Raw genomic sequence first — 21,530 nt, forward strand, 5'->3', positions numbered from 1 at the left:
AGCGTCGGAGGCTGAGGGGTGATGTTATAGCGGTTTACAAAATTATGAGAGGCATGGATAGGATAAATAGGCAATGTCTTTTCCCTGGGGTCGGGGAGTCCAGAACTAGAGGGCACAGGCTTAAGGTGACCTAAGGGGCAACATTTTCACGCAGAGGGTGGTATGGAATGAGCTGCCAGAGGAATTGATGGAGGCTGGTAAAATTGCAACATTTAAGAGGCATTTGGATGGGTATATGATTAGGAATGGTTTGGAGGGATATGGGCCGGGTGCTGGCAGGTGGGACTAGATTGGGTAGGGATATGTGGTCGGCATGGATGGGTGGGCCGAAGGGTCTGTTTCCATGCTGTATATCTCTATGACTCTATGACGTTAATAATTCACGTTCAAAAAATAATATGACGGGTAGTATCAAATGACTCTCTTGTCATAGAGTACCCTGGAAACAAATAAGAAAAAAAATCATTTCAAAGGAAGCAAGCTTCTGTCAGAAGTAAAATATTTAAAAATTAACCAATTATGTTGGGATTGTAATCTTTTAATACTATAAAGTACCTGTATGTTTCTGTTAAACAATTATTCTTCATGGAGATCCTGCTGCTTTACCTTGCATTATAACTGGTCACAAATAACTAAACTGGATACAAACCACTATGTGTAACTCCTGCTTTTAATCTGACAATAGCCACTGAATAGATTAACCAAATTCAGTGTATTTCTATGATGAGAATATCTAGCATATGGGTATCATTTTAATTTGGAACTTTGTGTTTGTCCTTGCAATGGATCCTTGCTTTTGTTGGTAAACACTGAATTCAAATGAGAGGTATTTTATGGGGTTGAATTCTGATATTATACTAAAAACTAAGCCGAATGTAAATCTGTTGAATAAATGAATGACATCTAGCATAACTTTAGAGGCTAACAGCTTTGAAAAGAAGTTCACAGAAACTAATTAAAAATGAAATGCATTTCATGGGGTTTCGTGTCAGTGAGCACACCATTGAAGAGAATATTCAATAAAATCATTATTATATGGCTGCATTTTCTATATACAGGTTTTGCTGCCAAAAGATTTATTCTGCTGTATCACATAATCTGCAATAATCCCAATCAATAAAAACAATCAAACCTATCAGTTCTTTTACACAGATTGACAAGTCTTGTATTTTCCTAATGAAACGTTTAAGAACAGTAAAACATCTGGCAGAGTTAAGCAGCACTTGGTCCAATTAAATATGTACATGCACTGTACACACTTATTTATTTAGTGAATGCACATCCCAGAAGCCAAGTAATAACCTGCTGAATAGCATTTGCTGAATTGAAGTTGATTAAGTTTCATGCATAGTCTGTAAAGGGATTGCTTCATTTCTTTAATGCATCAAGAATGCATCTAACACAAAGTTATTTCAGTACTTGAGAAAGAAAGATACAGGATTGTATTCTGATGGTGAAAGATGAAGCAAGCGGTCAAAGGCTTATAGAGCAGCAACGCCAACATAGACAGGTTGGGCAGAATGACCTATTGAAAATTACAAATGCTATGATATCCTTGCATGTCTATTGGGGTTGACACCAGTTTCCTTCAAGGATCAGTCCAAATGAAGAGCTCAGATTTGTAGGATTGCGAGGATGATTCAGGAGAAGAGTGAGGGTTGCGAGGATGATTCAGGAGAAGAGTGAAAGTAATAGGATGGTTGTTATGGGGGACTTTAACTTCCCAGATATTGACTGGGAAAGCTATAGCTCAAGTTCGTTAGATGGGTCGGTGTTTGTCCAATGTGTGCAGGAGGGTTTCCTGACACAATATGTAGACAGGCCAACAAGAGGTGAGGCCATACTGGATTTAGTTCTGGGTAACGAACCAGGCCAGGTGTTAGAATTGAAAGTAGGTGAGCACTTTGGGGACAGTGACCACAATTCGGTGACTTTTACTCTAGTGATGGAGAGGGATAAGTGTGCACTGCAGGGCAAGAGTTATAGCTGGGGGCAGGGAAATTATGATGCGGTGAGGCACGACTTAGGATGCATGGCTTTGAATAGTAGGCTTCAAGGGAAGGGCGCAATTGATATGTGGAGCTTGTTCAAGGAGCAACTATTGAGTGTCCTTGATAAGTATGTACCTGTCAGGCAGGGAGGAAAGGGTCGTGTGAGGGAGCCGTGGTTTAATAAGGAATTGGAATCCCTTGTTAAAGGGAAGAGGGCGGCCTATGTAAAGATGAGGCCTGAAGGTTCAATTGGGGCGATTGAGAGTTATAAGGTAGCCAGGAAGGATCTGAAGAGAGAGCTAAGAGCAGCAAGGAGGGGACATGAAAAGTCCTTAGTTGGTAGGATTAGGGAAAACCCAAAGGCTTTCTATAGGTATGTCAGGAATAAAAGAATGACTAGGGTAGGAATAGGTCCAGTCAAGGATAGTAGTGGGAAGTTGCGTGTGGAGGCTGAAGAGATTGGGGAGACACTGAATGAATACTTTTTGTCAGTATTCACTCAGGAACAGGACATTGTTGCCGATGTGAATACTGAGTCACAATTAATTAGAATGGACAGCTTTGAGGTATGTAGGGAAGAGGTGTTGGAAATTCTGGAAAGGGTGAAAATAGATAAGTCCGCTGGGCCTGATGGCATTTATCCCAGGATTCTCTGGGAAGCAAGGGAGGAGATTGCAGAGCCATTGGCCTTGATTTTTATGTCCTCGTCTACAGGATTAGTGCCAGAAGACTGGAGGATAGCAAATGTGGTTCCCTTGTTCAAGAAGGGGAGTAGGGATAACCCTAGTAACTATAGGCCGGTGAGTCTCACTTCTGTTGTGGGCAAAGTCTTAGAGAGAATTGTAAGGGATAGTATTTATGAACATCTAGATAGGAATAATGTGATCAAGGATAGTCAGCATGGTTTTGTGAAGAGCAGGTCCTGCCTCACAAACCTTATTGAATTCTTTGAGAAGGTGACTAAGGAGGTAGATGAGGGTAAAGCAGTAGATGTGGTGTATATGGACTTTAGTAAGGCAGTTGATAAGGTTCCCCATGGTAGGCTACTGCAAAAAATACGGAGGTATGGCATTGAGGGTGAGTTGGAGGTTTGGATTAGGAATTGGCTGGCTGGAAGAAGACAGAGGGTAGTAGTTGATGGTAGAGGTTCATCTTGGAGTGCAGTTACTAGCGGTGTTCCGCAAGGATCTGTTTTGGGACCATTGCTGTTTGTCATTTTTATAAATGACCTGGAGGAGGGGTTAGAAGGTTGGGTGAGCAAGTTTGCGGATGATACGAAAGTCGGTGGAGTTGTAGACAGTGAGGAAGGATGTGTCAGGTTACAGCGGGATATAGATAAGCTGCAGAGCTGGGCAGAAAGGTGGCAAATGGAGTTCAATGTAGGTAAGTGTGAGGTGATTCACTTTGGTAAGAGTAACAAAAAGATGGGGTACTGGGCTAATGGTCGGATACTTGGTAGTGTGGATGAGCAGAGAGATCTTGGTGTCCATGTACACAGATCTCTGAAAGTTGCCACCCAGGTAAATAGTGGGGTGAAGAAGGCATTTGGCGTACTGGCTTTTATTGGAAGAGGAATTGAGTTCCGGAGTCCTGAGGTCATGTTGCAGTTGTATAAGACTCTGGTGTGGCCGCATCTGGAGTATTGTGTGCAGTTTTGGTCGCCATACTATAGGAAGGATGTGGAGGCACTGGAACGGGTGCAGAGGAGGTTTACCAGGATGTTGCCTGGTATGGTAGGAAAATCGTATGAGGAAAGGCTGAGTCACTTGGGGCTGTTTTCATTGGAGAAAAAAAGGTTTAGAGGTGACTTGATAGAGGTGTACAAGATGATTAGGGGTTTAGATAGGGTTGACCATGAGAACCTTTTTCCACGTATGGAGTCAGCTATTATGAGGGGGCATAGCTTTAAATTAAGGGGTGGTAGGTATAGGACAGATGTTAGGGGTAGATTCTTTACACAGCGAGTCGTGAGTTCATGGAATGCCCTGCCAGTAGCAGTGGTGGACTCTCCCTCTTTATGGGCATTTAAACGGGCATTGGATAGGCATATGGAGGATAGTGGCCTAGTGTAGGTTAGGTGGGCTTGGATCGGCGCAACATCGAGGGCCAAAGGGCCTGTGCTGCGCTGTATTTTTCTATGTATAAAAATATACATGCAGCACAATTTTGCAGCTCCTTGTGTAACCTAGGAACCTGATACAAACAGGGACTCAAAATGTTTATCATTAAACTCAATAACACATTATCTAAATAATGTTCCAAAATGGTTTACAGAGATAAATGCACTGAAAGAACACACTCCAACAGAAAGCAAGTGATAATCATAGGTTTTGAATGTGAATGTACAATTTTGAGTGATATGCTTGAAGCACCTTGAAAGATTGAATACTGAGGATTTGCATAAATGATACAGCAAAGAAAAAAGACATCCAGGTTCATGGGACTGAAGGACAATGGAAGTACTTCAAAGCTGGTGAAAATGATATAGTTTTGGTCCAGTGTTGGAGGGATATGAATTCAAGTTTGTGCTTCTTAATTGGAGGTAGATGAGCAAAAACAATGGGTTAGTTCAGAACAGAATCAGATCTGAGTTTGGTGTCTTTACGTTGATCACCATCTAATTTGTTTTAATGAGATTATTCAAGTGGCTTTTCTGTTAAAAAGGACTGAACATTAATAGAATCTATAAATTAACTATCTTCTTCATCTCTGTGTTAATATCCAGTGACCACGAGTTTTTTTTTCAAAAATATATTTTATTTGTACCAGAAGGTATGTGTAGAAATAGACCATTCAACCCATCCAAGTCTTGATAGCTAAATGCGAGCAAACATGCAAGACATTTCTACAACATTACGCATCATAATTACATGATCCTTTAAAACAGATTAATATGAAGAACATGCATCTGCCTGTGTTTTTCACAAATATTTTATAATCAATTAATTACTTTTGATGTAATTTAGAGGACATGGTAGCCAACTTCTGTAGAACCAGTTCTCTCAAACACCAATGAGATAATGACTAAATCATCAGCATTAGTGACATTTAATGCAAATTAACTCACCTGATCTTCTTTAAATGGTGCTAGTTGAGAAAACAATTTTAACAGCTCATTCAAAAGATGGCATCTCTAACAGCACAGACGTCAGTGCTGTACTGGAATGTTAACGTACATGATGTGTTCAAGTCTTGAGGGCAGTTTGAACTCTCCACCTTCTGCCTGAAGAGCCCAATTGCTCTCTCAGAACCAAGGCTGGGGCCTAATGTTGCAGCAGGCAATCCAGAGGAGGAGATTATCTTATGAGGAGTTGGTTGGGCCTGTACTCATTGGAGTTTACAAGAATAAGAGGTGACCTTATTATAACATACAAGACTGGTTGGATGTGCAAACGTTGTATCCTCCTATGGGAGAGTTTAGGACCAGAGGGTATAATCTTAAAATAAGGGGACACCTATTTAAGACAGATGAGGTGGAATTCCTTCTCTCAGAGATTAGTGAATCAGTGGAATTCTTTACCACAGAGGGTTATTGAGGGACATTAAGTGTATTCAAGGCTAAGATAGACAGATTTTTAATCAGTTAGGGAATCAAGTGTTATGGTGAAAAGACAGGAAAGTGAAGTTGAGGATTATCAGATCAGCCATGATCTCATTGAATGACAGAGAAAACTCAATTTGTTGAATGGCCTTCTTCTACTCCCATGACACTGAATATTAACATGAACAGAGACAAAGAAGATAATTTAATCATAGATTCTAATGATGGTCAGTCAATTTCAACAGAAGTAAGTTACTTAACCAATCACTTCATTTCCATTTAAATAATCTTACTAAGAAAAAAAGTCATCTGGCAAAAAAAATGAGAAAGGCCAAGGTAATTTTTTTATGACCCAATGAAACATTTTTAAGTAGATTTATGTAAAACAATAAACCCTCCATGAAGATAGATGACTTTAATAAAATTATAGTGATTTATCATATAATTGTTGACATTATTTGCTGGGCAAAATCTCAAATTTAAATTTCAGTATGCTGAATGGGTCCAACATATTTAACAATGTTCTCTGTTACATGTTTAAGCACAGTTTTTGTCCAATTGACATTTTTCTTTGTGTATACCATTTTAAATCAAATACACTTGACATTCCACAACCCTTTTATTTGGTGCCAAGACTAAACTCCAACATGTATATAATTTGTGTGTATATATATATATATATATATATATATATATACTCTTACCTGCTTTGGTATATGGCACAGCCAGATTTTAACTCAGCAAAATTGTGCATCGGGGTAAATGATAAAGTACCACTAAATTAATGTATTTCTTGAACTTAGTTTACCTCCTTAAGTAGATATTTTTGAGCTTTATACCTACTCTACCTGTTAAAATTATGGCAATTTTCAGCCTTCAATCACTAAGACAATCCCACCTGTTAATTGTACTGACTATTTAAAGCAAAAATAATTGTAAATAGTTTCAATTTCCAAATAAAAGACGTTTTGCTTTAAATTAGTTCTCACTCATAGACTGCACTCCTTTGTCAATTGTCACAATGAAGGAGTGGTGCAGAATATATCCAATGCACTGAAAATAGCAAAAAGGTAAAACCTGAAAACATAGCAGGTACAATAAATATGCTGACTTGGTTCAATCAGCTTCTGCACAACTTTATTGAATTTTTCTTTTAAATGAAAGCAACGCAAAATGTAAGCCGAAAACAGCCATAAAACAACACCCCTATAGCAACAACTTGGAGCTAGTGACATACACCCTGATTATTCTGAAACTGATTGATAATGCACCATTCTAAAATTTACAAAGCTTTAGTTGAGGTGAATCCCATCACACTTTATTTATTGTCAGCTACCTTGTAGCAAATGCTCTTGATTCTTTTATCCGCATGTTGTATTTAGCTATTGTTAAATACACCTATCGACATTTCCCTTTAGCAAGTCATAAGAAGGTATAGTAAGAAGGATAATAACATGGGCCCCAGATCATGTGTTTGGATTGAGAGGATCAACATTTGATGTCCTTACTCCTCTGAAACTGACAGCAAATTCTGGAGTCTGTAGTTAAATCCCGAAATTGTTGTCAGTGATGCTATGCTCTTTCAGAAGCCACTAGATTGCAGCCAATAGGAAATCTGAGCTGGTGAGATCTTCCATCCTTATAATTTAGTCTTGCTGTTTATAAACTGTCGAAAAGCTTGTATCATATTGAAAGAGATTTTATCTCTAAATGTTGGTATATTAAATTTCATCATTACAGCTAAACATCGTCACTGACTCTGAAAGAATAGTTTTGGATTGGTTGAATATTACATTCATCATATTTTCACTTTTTTTGAAGTTTGATATGGGTACTTCACCAAAATAACTATCTCTTGTAAAAGAAATATAAAATCAAAACGGAAGGCAGTTAGTGTTTGTGAGAAAAATTCCAAGTAATAGGCTTATTATCCTGCTCAGTGACATCATTGTTGCCCAGTACATGGAGATTTCTTTGACTTGGTGCTGGAAACAAATTTGTATTGGGAAAGGGGAACTAGTGTCCCCAAAGCTTACTAAATCTTTGTGATGGATTTCTTTGCAGTCAGTACAAGAACTGTGACTACAAAATGCAGCTGATGTGAAAAGTGTGCTGCCCTCCAAGTGAAGATTATCCATCAAGAGGCTGCCAACCTATTCTGTTGATTAATCGTCCTGTGTAATTGAGCCAGACTAATCTTTCAGGAGTTCAAGGGCTCAACAGATTTCCTCAGGGAGCAGTCCATAGTTGAAGTGTGCAATTGTGGGCCTGGAGTCAGTCTAAACTCCTGTGCTTAGGACAGCTATAGAAAATATGATGGAATAATTCTCTCCATCCATTCACAGCAATACACCCCCAGTGTCGAAAGATGGTGGTGGCTGCAATAAAACTAAGCCAGTTACAATTGCATTAATAAATCATTTGCTATGTTATATTTACTGAATCTTGGCCCAATAATGCAACACATTAATCATTCACACACAAAAAAAACTGGGTCATTATGCTTTCTAACAGCAGTTCTGATACTTTGGAAAGCAAAAGCAACATAATTAGATTGTGATCCAGGACTTCTAGCAGCTTGCTTATTTGCAGGAAGGTATAGTAAAGCTTCTGAGGATTTTATCTGTCACTGCCTTTAAGGATCTTAAGTATCATGACAGGTAACACTCTCAATTTTCTTGCCTAGTGTGAGCAAATTAACTGTAACTGAGGTACTTGATGTCAGCTAGTAGTTGGATAGCCCGTTGAAACTTTGGCAGATAAGATGTTATGAAGAGGACATGAGATTGTGGACTGATATGGAGTCTTCGAGTCATACAGCATGGAATCAGACCCTTCAGTCCTACCAGTCCATGCTGATCATAATAGGAGAAAGTGAGAACTGCAGATGCTGGAGATCAGAGCTGAAATGTGTTGCTGGAAAAGCTCAGCAGGTCAGGCAGCATCCAAGGAGCAGGAGAATTGAGCCCTTCTTCAAGAATCCTTCCTGAAGAAGGGCTCATGCCCGAAACATCGATTCTCCTGCTCCTTGGATGTTGCCTGACCTGCTGTACTTTTCCAGCAACACATTTTCATGCTGATCATAATCCCAAATTTAAACTTGTTTTACCTGCCTGCGCTGGCCCATATCCCTCCAAACATTTCTTATTAATGAACGTCTAAATATCTTTTAAACGTTGTTACTGTACCCACAACCACCACTTCCTCTAAATGTTCATTCCATACACGAACCACTCGCTATGTTTAATAAAAAAAAATCCCCATATTTGTTTTTTAATCTTTCTCCTTTCATCTTAAAAATATGCCCTGTAGTCTTGAAATCTCCCTTCCTAGGGAAAAGACACCTGTCGTTCACCTTCTCTGTACCCCTTTTGATTTTAGAAACCTCAATAAAGTCACCTCTCAACCTCCTATGCTCCAGTGAAAAAAGTCCCAGCCTATCCAGCCTCTCCTCATAACGCAAAACCTCCATTCATGGAAACATCCTGATAAATCTTTTCTGAACGCACACGAGCTTAATAATATCCTTCCTATAGTAGAATGACCAAAACTGGACACACAACTCCAGAACAGGCTTCACCAACATCCTGTACAACTTCAACATAGTGTACCAACTCCTATACTCAAAGATCTGAGTAATGAAGGCAAATGTGCTAAATGCCTTCTTCACCACCCTATCTATCTGGGATGTAAACTTCAAAGAATTATGTACCTGAACCCCTAGGTCTCTCTGTTCTATGTATATGGATAGGTCAAGTGAGTGTGAGAAAAATGGCAGATGAATATAATCTGGAAAAAAATGTGAAGTTGTTTACTCTGGCAGGAAGAATTTTAAAGAGCAGAGTATTTCCTAAACAGAAAACAGTTGCAAAATTCTGAGGTGCAGAGGAATCTAAGTGGTATGGTGTATGTGTTGCAAAAAGCTAACATGCAGATACAAAAATTAATGCAATGCTATCATTCTTACAGGAGAAATTGAACATTGAAATTGTTTCAGTTCTATAGGGCTTTGGTGAGACCACATCTCTTGTACTTGGTCTAATTTACGAAAGGGTGTAAGTGCTTTGGAGGCAGTTCAGAGAAGATTTCCCAGATTGATACCTGGAATGAGTGGTTTACCTTATAAGGAATACTTGGACAAACTAGGCTCATTTCCATTGGAGTTTGAAAGGACTAGGGGTGACGTGATTGCAATATATAAGGTCCTGAATAGTCATAGAGATGTACAGCATGGAAACTGACCCTTTGGTCCAACCTGCCCATGCCGACCAGCTATCCCAACCCAATCTAGTCCCACCCTCCAGCACCTGGCCCATATCCCTCCAAACCCTTCCTATTCATATACCCATCCAAATGCCTCTTAAATGTTGCAATTGTACCAGCCTTTACCACATCCTCTGGCAGCTCTTTCCATACACGTACCACCCGCTGTGTGAAAAAGTTGCCCCTTAAGTCTCTTTTATATCTTTCCCCTCTCACCCGAAACCTATGCCCTCTAGTTCTGGACTCCCCTATCCCAGGGAAAAGACTTTGTCTATTTATCCTATCCATGCCCCTCATAATTTTGTAAACCTCTATAAGGTCACCCGTCAGCCTCCGATGCTCCAGGGAAAACAGCCCCAGCCTGTTCAGCCTCTTCCTGTAGCTCAGATCCTCCAACCCTGGCAACATCCTTGTAAATCTTTTCTGAACCCTTTCAAGTTTCACAACACCTTTCTTGACAAAGTGGGTATGGAAATTGTTTTCTATTGTGGATGAGTCCATGTTTTTAAAATTAGATTGACAAATTTAGGACAAACATTAAGAGATTTTTTTTTTTTTGCCTGAGTGTTGTAAATTTTGCATCCCTTTGCCTTAGAAGATGGTGAAGGTGGGGTCATTGAATATTTTTAAGATGGACGTAGATTGATTCTATTGACTGACAAAAGTCTAAGGCACTTCAGGAATGGAGCTGAGTGGGAGTGAGTGGAGAGTAGACATGAGTAATTTCCAAACACTCAAGAGAGTGAGGGGGCAGAGGTAAGTATGTTGGCCATTAGCAAGGAGAAGGTGCTAGAAAAGCTGAATGGCCTGAAGGTGGGTAAATCACCTGGACTCAATGGACTATACCCCAGAATTCTGAGGGAGATACTGGAGAGGTAGTAGAGGCATTAGTGGTGAGGTTTCAGAAATCAGTAGAATCAGGGAGGGCACCAGAGGACGTGAAAATCACTAGCATGGCACCCCTGTTTAAAATGGGAGTAAGGGAAAAGATGCAAAGTTACAGACCGATGTCTAACCTCAGTTTTGAGTAAGATCTTGGAATCCATTGGGAAGGATGAGATTTCTGAATAATTGGAAGTATGTGGTCAAATACGGCAAACTCAACATGGTTTCATCAAGAGAGGTCATGCCTGACAAATCTGCTAGAATTCTTTGAGGAAGCAACAAGCAGGTTATGGATGTTATCTACCTGGACTTCAAGAAGGCCTTTGACAAGGTGTCACACAGGAGGCTACTGAGTAAGTTAAGGGCCCATGGTGTCAGAGGCAAGGTGCTAGCTGGGAGAGAAGCTTGGCTGTCTGGCAGAAAGCAGAGAGTGGGGATAGAAGGGTCCTTCTCAGGATGGCAGCTGGTGACAAGTGGTGTTCCGCAAGGCTCAGTGTTAGGACCACAACATTTCACTTTATATATTAATGATCCAGATGAAGAACAGAGGGTATTCTGGCTAAGTTTACAGATTATAAGAAGATAGGTAGAGGGACAGGTAGCACTTAGGAGGTGGGGAGGCTGCAGAAGGATTTGGACAGGTTAGGAGAGTGGACAAAGAAGTTGTAGATGGAGTACAATGTGGGAGGTCATCCACTTTAGTAGGAAGAATAGAGGCATAGACTATTTTTCTAAATGGGGAGGAAATTCAGAAGTCTGAGGTGCAAAGAGACTTGGGAGTTCTATTCCAGGATTCTCTCAAGATAAACTTGCAGGTTGAGTCAATAGTTGGGACGGCAAATATAATGAAGACATTTATTCTAAGAGGATTTGAATATAAAAACAGGAATGTACTTCTGAGGCTCTATAAGGCTCTGGTCAGACCATCTTTGGAGTATTGTGTGCAGTTTTGGGCCCCAAATCTCAGGAAGGATGTACTGGCCTTGGAGCGTGTTCAGAAGAGGTTCATGAGAATCATTCCAGGAACAAAAAGCTTAACATATGAGGAATGTTTGAGGACTCTGGACCTATACCTGATGGAGTTTAGAAGGATGTGGGGGGACCTAATTGAAACATACAGAGTACTGAATGGTCTGGACAAAGTGGATGTTGAGAAGATGTTTCCATTGGTAGGAGAGACTCTGACCCAAGGGCATAGCCTTAGAGTAAAGGGAAGACCTTTTAGAATGAAGATAAGGAGATACGTCTTCAGCCAGAGAGTGGGGAAATTATGGAATTCATTGTCACTGAAGGCTGTGGAAGCCAAGTCATTGAGTACATTTAAGACTGAGATCGATAAGTTCTTGTGTGTCAAGTGGATTAAGGGTTACAGGAAAAAAGCGGGAGAATGGGGTTGAGAAACCTATCAGCCATGATTGAATGGTGGAGCAGACTCAATGGGCTGAATGGCCTAATTTCTGCTTCTGTCTTACGGTGAGTGAGAGTACATAGGAATATGGTCAAAACACAACGCGATCAGCCATCATCTTTTTGTGGATCAAACCTGAAGTCTGATTACCCTCTCCTGCTTTGGTGTCTTCCTTGTAATATAATGAAAACTCAAAACCATTAATGCCCCATACCTTGGAATTTTGTCTCATTATGTGATTCAGCTCTTTCTTTCTTTTAAACCAAACCCGGTTGATTGCTAGACAGGTTTAAGTTCTTTTTCGTTCATGGCTGTACTTCTGTCCAGTTAAATTGTTGTTGACTATCTTCACTGTAGGCAATAAAGTGTCGGTAGCATGGTTGACTTGTGCAAAAGAAATTGCAGTTTTATTCCATGCTAAACCCAGGAAATGCATGAAGATGTGACATCACTTGGGCTCATGTGCATGTGAACACACACACACACACACACACACACAAACAGAGTTAATGGAGGATAGCGTCAAGTACTAAAGCAAATCATAATATATAGGTTAAAGTTACAAGGGTTAAACCTGACACCACATTTGAGTAGTTGAGTTCATTGAATATTTTAGTTATGTTTTAGATCTTTATTTCCTAATGTTTCTTTCAAGCAATAATTGTCACCTTTTTCTTCTCAGGAGAGAGAGTGATTTCTCCAACCTGTTTCAACCTCATCTACTGTGTTTATTGCTCTCGATGTAGTCTCTACATTGAGGAGGCAGAACACCAACTCACGGAGTGTTTCAGGGAACATCTCTGGGACACATGCATGCAACAACCCCACTGTCCTGTGGCTGACCACTTCAATTCCCTCTCCCACTCCACCAAGGACATGCAAGTCCTGTGCCGCCTCCACTGCAAAATCCAAGCCACTCAATGCCCGGAGGAAGAGCGCCTCATCTTTCACATTGGGACCCTTCAACCACACAGCATCAACTTCGACTTCACTAGTTTCCAAATCTCTCTCACCCCCCCCCCCCCCCACCTCATCCTAGATCCAACCCTCCAACTTGGCACTGCCCTCTTGACTTGTCCTACCTCGACATTTTCCTTCTCTAAGAGAAAATGAGGACTACAGACTGAAGATCGGAGTCAAAAGGTGTGGTGCTGGAAAGAACACAGCCAGTCAAGCAGCATCCGAGGAGCAGGAGAGTTGAGCTTATGCTTGAAATGTCAACGCTCCTGCTCCTTGGATGCTGCCTGACCCAGCTGTGCTTTTTCCAGCACCACACTTTTCCACTCTGACTCTCCAGCATCTGCAGTCCTCTCTTTCTCCCTGCTTCAGTTCTGCAATCTAACATCCATCTCTTCTCCTTCTGCCAAAGAAAGACTTCCTTGAAATAGGAGTTTGTTTCAATATTCTCTATTTGATAGGTCTTTACTTTTTCCACATTTGATAATTGCACCTCAAACATGTGAAGATCTTCAATATGGTGTAAATCATAGTGGAAACAAGGATCTTTTTGGGCCTTCTGCAGGCAGACTTGTTTTATTGCCTTTCTATAAAATAGTCGCTTCAATTAGTTTTTCTGAACTACATTGGATTCACGAACATTGGCCAACTTAAGTGGGTCAGTTGATTTGAAAAGGTGTCACCATTTTGTTTGTGTTTTGGCCCCTTTTTAACAAAACTATGATTTGGAGATGCCGGTGTTGGACTGGGGTGTACAAAGTTAAAAATCACACAACACCAGGTTATAGTCCAACAGGTTTAATTGGAAGCACACTAGCTTTCGGAGCGACGCTCCTTCATCAGGTGATAGCTCCTTCATCCACTATCACCTGATGAAGGAGCGTCGTTCCGAAAGCTAGTGTGCTTCCAATTAAACCTGTTGGACTATAACCTGGTGTTGTGTGATTGTTAACTTAAAAAAACTAGTATGATAGTCCACGTTTTATATAGAGTCATTGAGATGTACAGCACAGAAACAGACCCTTTGGTCCAACTCGTCCATGGCGACCAGATATCCCAACCCAATCTAGTCCCACCTGCCAGCACTTGGCCCAAATCCCTCCAAACTCTTCATATTCATATACCCATCCAAATGCCTCTTAAATATTGCAATTGTACTAGTCTCCACCACTTCCTCTGGCAGCTCATTCCATACACATACCACCCTCTGCGTGAAAAAGTTGCCCCTTAGGTCTCTTTTATATCTTTCTCCTCTCACCTTAAACCTGTGCCCTCTAGTTCTGGACTCCCCCACCCCACAGAAAAGACTTTGTCTATTTATCCTATCCATGCCCCTCATGATTTTATAAACCTCTATAAGGTCATCCCTCAGCCTCCGATGCTCCAGGGAAAACAGCCATAGCCTATTCAACTATAGCTCAAATCCTCCAACCCTGGCAACATCCTTGCAAATCTTTTCTGAACACTTTCAAGTTTCACAACATCTTTCCTATAAGAAGGAGACCAGAATTGCATGCAATATTCCAACATTGGCCTAACCAATGTCCTGTACAGCCGCAACATGACCTCCCAACTCCTGTACTCCATACACTGACCAATAAAGGAAAGCATACCAAACGCCTTCTTCATGATCCTATCTACCTGCAACTCGACTTTCAAGGAGCTATGAACCTTCACTCCAAGGTCTCTTTGTTCAGCAACACTCCCTAGGACCTTACCATTAAGTGTCTAAGTCCTGCTAAGATTTATTTTCCCAACATGCATTACCTCATATTTATCTAAATTAATCTTCGCACAAACTTTGAAATTAAACTCCATCAGCCACTCATCAGTTCATTGGCCCATCTGATCACAATCCCATTGTAAACTGAGGTAACCTCCTTCGCTATCCACTACACCTCCAATTTTGGTGTCATCTGCAAACTTACTAACTATACCTCTTATGCTCACATCCAAATCATTTATATAAATGATGAAAAGTAATGGGCCCAGCGCTGATCCTTGTGGCACTCCCCTGGTCACAGGCCTCCTGTCTGAAAAACAACCCTCCCCATCACCACCTTCTGACTTTTACATTTGAGCCAGTTCTGGATCCAAATGATGAGTTCTCCCTGTATTCCATGAGACCTAACCTTGCTCATCAGTCTCCCATGGGGAACTTGTCGAACGCCTTACTGAAGTCCATATAGATCACGTCTACTACTCTGCCCTCATCAATCTTCTTTGTTACTTCTTCAAAAAACTCAATCAAGTTTGTAAGACATGATTTCCCATGCACAAAGCCATGTTGACTATCCCTAATCAGTCCTTGCCTTTCCAAATACATGTCATCCTGTCCCTCAGGATTCCCTCCAACAACTTGCCCATCACTGACGTCAGGCCCGCTGGTCTATAGTTGTGACATTATTCATATGCCGACCCCTAATAAGGTAAATCAGAAATGGTCTGGTTTGACTGGTTTTTAAGCAGACAATGTTAGTTTTACAATGTTTACAATTATTGCCCGGGTGTCCCGGGCTTAGCAGTAAACATTGCCTAATTGTCTTTGAGAATGGTGGTGAGCTGCATTTTTAACTTGCTGCAGTTCCAGGGTGAAGAGACACCCAAAGTGCTATTTGAAGAATGTTTGAAGACTTTGACCCAATAACAGTGAAGGCATGGCAATATAGTACTAATTCATCACAAATGGCATGAAAGAAGAAACTGCCCAAAACAGTAATGGAAGCAACAATCATAATAATTTTAAATAGAAAAATGAATACTTATAAAAGAAGTGTTTAAATGTGTATCGGACAAGAGGAGGAGAATGAGCACCTTAATCTTTGAGAATTGTCAAGTGGGTGTAAGTGGATGTATCTGATCCTTTAAAATTCTTTGATTTTGGCTTACTCCAAAATATGAATTTTTTTGATTTTCTTTAGTGCCATTTTATTCTCAAGAATTTTCAGCGTTTTGCTATTCACTTTAACTAAAAATTGTGTACCAATGTTAGCAACATTAAACATACAGACATATGTACAGATGTACATAAAATCTATGTTAGTGTATGTTATTACAAGTAGATGAGTACTATCATGCCTGTTTATGTATGAGCTATCTCTCAGTTGATTTGGTAAATTGGGTTTTGTAAGTGTTGATAATGAGGAAGGTTATCAAAGGTGTAGCAGCATATTGATCAACTGGAAAGTTGGGGGAGAAATGGTTTAATCCAGACAAGTGTGAGATGATGCATTTTGGGAGGTCAAATGCAAGACGAAAATTAACATTAGGAGCATTGACATATAGAGAGATCTTGGGGTCCAAGTCACAGCTGTCTGAAAATTGCACACAAGTGGATTAGGTAGTAAAGAAGGCAATACAATATGCTTGTTTTCATCGGTCAAGGCATTAAATAGAAAAGTTGGCAAGTCATGTTGCAACTGCATTTAGTCAGGTTACATTTGGAGTATTGTGTACAGTTCTGGACACCATACTGTAGGGAGGTTATGGAGGCTTTGGAGAGCATGCAGAGGAGGTTTACCAGGATGTTGCCTGGATTGCAGTGTATCAGCTATAAGGAGCAGTTGGACAAGCTTTGATTCTTTTCAGTGGAGTGTCAGAGGCTGAGGGGTAACCTGTTTGAAGTACATAAAATGCTGAGTGGCATGGATAGGGTGGATATTTGGAGTCTCTTTCCAGAGTGGAAAGATCAAATGGTAGGAGGCATAGGGTTACAGTGAGAGGAGAAAACTTTAAAAGAGATGTGCAAGAGATGTGCAAGCAAAGTTTTGTTTTACACAGAGCATGGTAGGTACCAGAAATGCACTGCTAGGGGAGGTGTTAGAAGCAGAAATGTGAGCAAAGTTTGAGTTCTTTCGACAGATAAACATTCAGGGAATAGAGGGATACAGAGCATGTGCAAACAGGTGGGATTAGTTTAGATTAGTATTGTGGTCAGCACAGACATAGTGGGAAAAAGGGCCTGCTCCTGTGCTTATTCTGTGCTACTCTGTCTATGTTCACTTTTTTTTGCAAAAGGGGGTAGAATATTCTTCAGTGTTTACATGTTTACTTGTAAGGCACCATGGGTCAGATCAGCTTTCAAGAAGAGAACTTGAGGTGTATCCAGTTGCAGATCCTGTTTCCAGAGAGCACACCCATCCTGCAGGTTTACTGTGTACTGTCAAAGGCCTTCTCCTGGTCCAGGCTGATGAGGTAGGTGTCCAACATATCTCACCGCATTGGTCATATACCTGAGTAGCATGAAGCTGTCTGAGATCCTCTGGTTGAGTGCAGCACAGGTCTGGTCAGGATGAATCACCAACTCCACAGTAGCTTGACCCATTGACCAGAGGCCTAGGTCAGAATGTTATACTCCATATCCGGCAGTGAGATGGGTTGTCAGTTTTGAATGTCTTCCCTCTTCTGCCTCCTGCTTGCAAATGAGGTGAGGATGCCTTGCCTCGTGCATTGGGACACCACTGATCACATCCTGCCAACTCGAGTACCTCCCTGCCAACTTTCTCTCACCTGCCTTCCAACTGATTTCCCAGCTGTGTCAATAATTTGCCCTCAATTCTGTGGATTTCTATCTTAGTTTTTTTATGTGGGACTTTCTCCAATGTCTTCTGGAAGTCCTGTAGGTCCTGGCTGATCAGATGCCACGGGGTGAATACATCTCAATCTGAGGCCGAGAGTTCACCCCCAGGAGCCTGTGGGCTGAGGGAATTGTGTGTGTCTGCTGCTACCCCTCCCTGACCCTTTCTCATTTTTAATCCCATCTCCCCAGTTCTTGAAGCTTAAAATGCCGCCCAGTTGTGCTCCCAGTTGCCATGGTGACCAGCCTGAAGAAAACAAGCATTTAAACCTTCAAGAGTAAAATAAATACCGAGAGCATTATCAGAAAGAAAACAGTCTTGCAAATGTGGTTTAATATCCCGAGGCTCCTGTTGTTTTATTTTAATTGTTTTTCGTACTTAACAAGTATTTTGCAATAGCAAAGGTTGATCTACTGATAAAAATGTTTGCTTAGAGTTTGACTGAAAGATCTGGCTACGAACCACAAGGTGCTACACTTACTTAGATGGGCGAACGAATTGTGCTAATGATGCACAGAAATGCAGCGAGACACATAATAGTGTCTCAACCTCAGTCCTGAGCCAGCAGCAACATCCGAGACAATCCACCGCCCTCCCGGCATTGTTTTAACAGGATACTCACTCTCGATTGCAACTCCGAGACTGCAGCATCTCACCTTTCCGCTTCGCACGGTCTATCCCTCACTGAGTGGGCGCTGTAATTATAGTGGCCATCTCTCTCCACCTTCTCCAGAGGCTTCGGAACTTCCAGGATCCCAGCCGCCGCTTCTTATCTGGTGCGGTATAACCCACACACAGCGGGTCAGAGCATGGTTTGTATTGTATTTCCCGGGGAGATGTGTGAGTGTCCCCTGTCATTGTGCGTGAGGGTTGGGGACAAGAAACGAGAGCTTTCCCAGGGGCGCCGGGCTGCTGCAAGGGTGAGGTGCTGCAGTCTCAGAAGCTGTTACCAGTGTCTGACTGTCTCTCGCTGTAGCACATGGGAGGGGGGCAGCTGGCTCTGCTGTCTTTGGAGCTCCCCCATCCCCGACCCAGCTAGTGTGTTCCCCCACCCCACTCTGGCAACATTACCGGGCCGGAATGAAGGGGCGTTTCATACTGCATTCAGGGTTTATGGTAGAACACAGGGGAAAGTGTCCGTGTATATGAATGTCCTTTTATAATACAGAATAATTCCGTGTGTAATGAAGTGCTGGCAACTCGCCTCCTAAACGTTTTTTTTTAAATACTAATTTCAGCCAATAATCGAAAGTGGAGGCAGTACCTCGACGGCAAATAGGATTTCTGTCAGCCTGCACATCATTTGTCTGGCCGTGTTTAAGACAGCGATCAGTAATTGATTAGTTCTGCTCTGACGCTGCGCTTTATATGTGTTGGCTTAGTTAACAACTGAACCAGCACAATATTCATTTGGAATGGTTTAACCAAATTAAGAAGTTTCCGCGAGGTATTTCATTCACACCGGCTCCACTGTACCGATTTGTACTTGAGGAATGGATGTAAAATGGTTTAACTTCAGCGAAATAATGTGCATTCCCTCCCAGGCTAGTAGGGGGACGGTGGCTCAGTGGCGAGCACTGCTACCTCACAGCGCCGGAGACCCGGGTTCAATTCCGACCTCAGTCTGTCTGTGTCTGGCGTGGCTTAGTTAACAACTGAGGTTTTCCTCTCCAAAGATGTGTTAGGTGTAAATGTAGGGGTGTGGGTAGGTTGCTCTTCGGAGGGTCGGTGTGGGCCAGCCAAAGGGCCTGTTCCCACACCGTAGGGAATCCAATCTAATCATCTTCATTTTCACAAGCAGCAATTGAGAACAACCATTTGGACTGAAGCCCCGCCTCATGTTTAGTCAAAGTGAAACAAAATGCTATTACATTGATAGCTCATAAATCATAATTTCTTCCAGAGTATTTCAATCTGAATTACATCTCTGTACCTGCCGATAGCCTGGAAGTATGAGAATATAATTTGCAAATTGAGGGCTCTTGTACAGTGGTATTGTCACTACCTCTGGGCCCAAAGGCCAGGATTGAAGTCCCACTTGATCCAAGGTGTGACATAACCTGTCTGGACTTGTTGACTAAAGATCTCGACGTCCTGCTTGTGAAATTCAAGACAGATCAAAGTGAAATGTGCTATTTGGTGCGATTGCAGATCACCTTGAAAATAACAATCAAAAGTGGGTAGAGGAGCAAAGGGATACGAATATCTATATCACTAAAACAGTGGCACAGCTTAACGGGACCATGAGAAAGGGAGCCCAGAAGTGGGTTCATTTCCAGAGGGGCGGGGGGGGGATTGTAAAGTAAGAAAGTGAGGCTAACGTTAAGGAGACCCTTGGTTAGGCCACAGTTGGAGAACCATGCAACTCTAATCATCATCTCTCAAGGAGATAGTGAGGAGGGTGTGCAATAAGGTGCACTTGGATGACACTGGAACTGAGGTTAGCCTGTTTGGTAAGAATATGTTATTGAGAAAAAGTGGTTGAGATGTGATTTAATCAAGATCTTTAGAAAGATGAAAGTTTTTGATAGATTAGACACACAGCATGCTTCCACTTCAGGGAGAATTAAAGGCCAACAGTACAGGAGTCACCAAGAGATCTAACAGCGAAACCAGGAAGTACTCCTTTAGCCAGAGAGTGGCCAAAATGTGGAACCTGTTGTCCTGCCACAGAGAGACTGGCTGTAGTGCATAGTATGAACCTAAAGGACCACAGGCATCTCTCGCCATTGGAGAGAGATTGAGAGACAATTGGTTTTATATAGCTTGAGGATAACCATACCACAGGCATAGGGTAGGGGAAGGAGACCGCCCACCGCGTGTGGGAAGTGGTACAGTGTTAGATGTATTTAAGCGGAAGCTAGCTATGAACATAGAGGCTTTGTGGTGCAGAGAGTAATATCACGGCTTCAAGCCGGAAGTTCCAGGTTTGAGTCTGTTCCACAATTTGATGGCTGTGGAAGGTACATTCAAACAGCGGGCTGATTTTCACCTTGTAAATCTTAGATATCTATGGCAGGCAGTAAGAGTAGGAGAGTCTCTCAATCAGCTAAGTCCCTCCTGTGGAGCGACCTGTTTCGTAACAGACTTAATCTATGTTTATTCTCCACCTTCCACCCCGCCCAAGAGTCTCTAAGATAAATACACGGGAAAATCACATAAAATCATGACAGAATTAAATGAGGAACGAGGCGCAAGATTGGAGTGGAACATTATGCATTTATCGGACTGAATTTATATTGAATGTTCTTTTATGCCAATATTCAATATCTTAACAGCAATTAGGGCATTGAAAATAAAAATCCTCATGTTGGCACTTTGGGGGGTTAATGCACTCAACTCAGATCATTGGGTACTGTGGCTCTGTCCTCCTGTGGCACCAGGAGGTAGATGGTGGTTCCCAGTAATGCTGGGACCCGCAATGTTGCAGAGCTGCAGCACATAAGCAGAACATTCCGGGCAATGGCCCGTTTCCGTGGTGCTTGAATCTGTACACAGAATGAACGCTCATTTCAGTCCTGGTGGCTGATTGGGATTGAAGTTTGTTTTTCCATAAGCTCTGTCAGAAATTGACAGCGACAGCAGCAGCAGCAGCAGTTTGAGGTTCAGTTCACCTCTCCCTCGATTTAATTAAAGCCAGTTCAAGCATGTACCGCGGCTCAGCAATTCCAGCTGTTTCCATGGCGACGACATGAGCCTTTCATCCCACCTCAAGGATCACAACATGAATCAGCAAACAAGGTTCCCAAACTCACCAGCAATCCAGTGGCGCAGGCAATTCTTAATACTGCCCTCCACTGGGATACACACACACACTCTCTATGCAGATAGACCGTACAGATATGTGCACATACATTTACACACAAACACATCCATAGACCCAGCTCTTAGACATATAGACAACCATA

At 41.8% G+C, this 21,530-nt stretch overlaps 2 long non-coding RNA genes across 3 annotated transcripts in view; one reads left to right on the forward strand and one right to left on the reverse strand.

Moving 5' to 3' along the window:
- LOC148146123 (uncharacterized) overlaps positions 1–18,373 on the reverse strand; it is a 26,274-nt gene extending 7,901 nt beyond the window's left edge. Inside the window, exon 1 of the long non-coding RNA XR_015760737.1 lies at positions 18,245–18,373. This is a non-coding gene — a long non-coding RNA (uncharacterized LOC148146123). The remainder of the gene's footprint in view (positions 1–18,244) is intronic.
- Positions 17,939–21,530, forward strand: part of LOC122564780 (uncharacterized) — an 11,121-nt gene continuing 7,529 nt past the window's right edge. The window contains exon 1 of one of the 2 annotated variants that reach the window (XR_006315998.2): positions 17,939–18,434. This is a non-coding gene — a long non-coding RNA (uncharacterized LOC122564780). The remainder of the gene's footprint in view (positions 18,435–21,530) is intronic. The other variant, XR_015760736.1, reaches the window with a different exon arrangement.

The sequence above is a fragment of the Chiloscyllium plagiosum genome, unplaced genomic scaffold (genome assembly GCF_037043375.1).
Source record: "Chiloscyllium plagiosum isolate Xiang-an unplaced genomic scaffold, Cpla_swu_hap1 HiC_scaffold_21, whole genome shotgun sequence".
NCBI lineage: Eukaryota > Metazoa > Chordata > Chondrichthyes > Orectolobiformes > Hemiscylliidae > Chiloscyllium > Chiloscyllium plagiosum.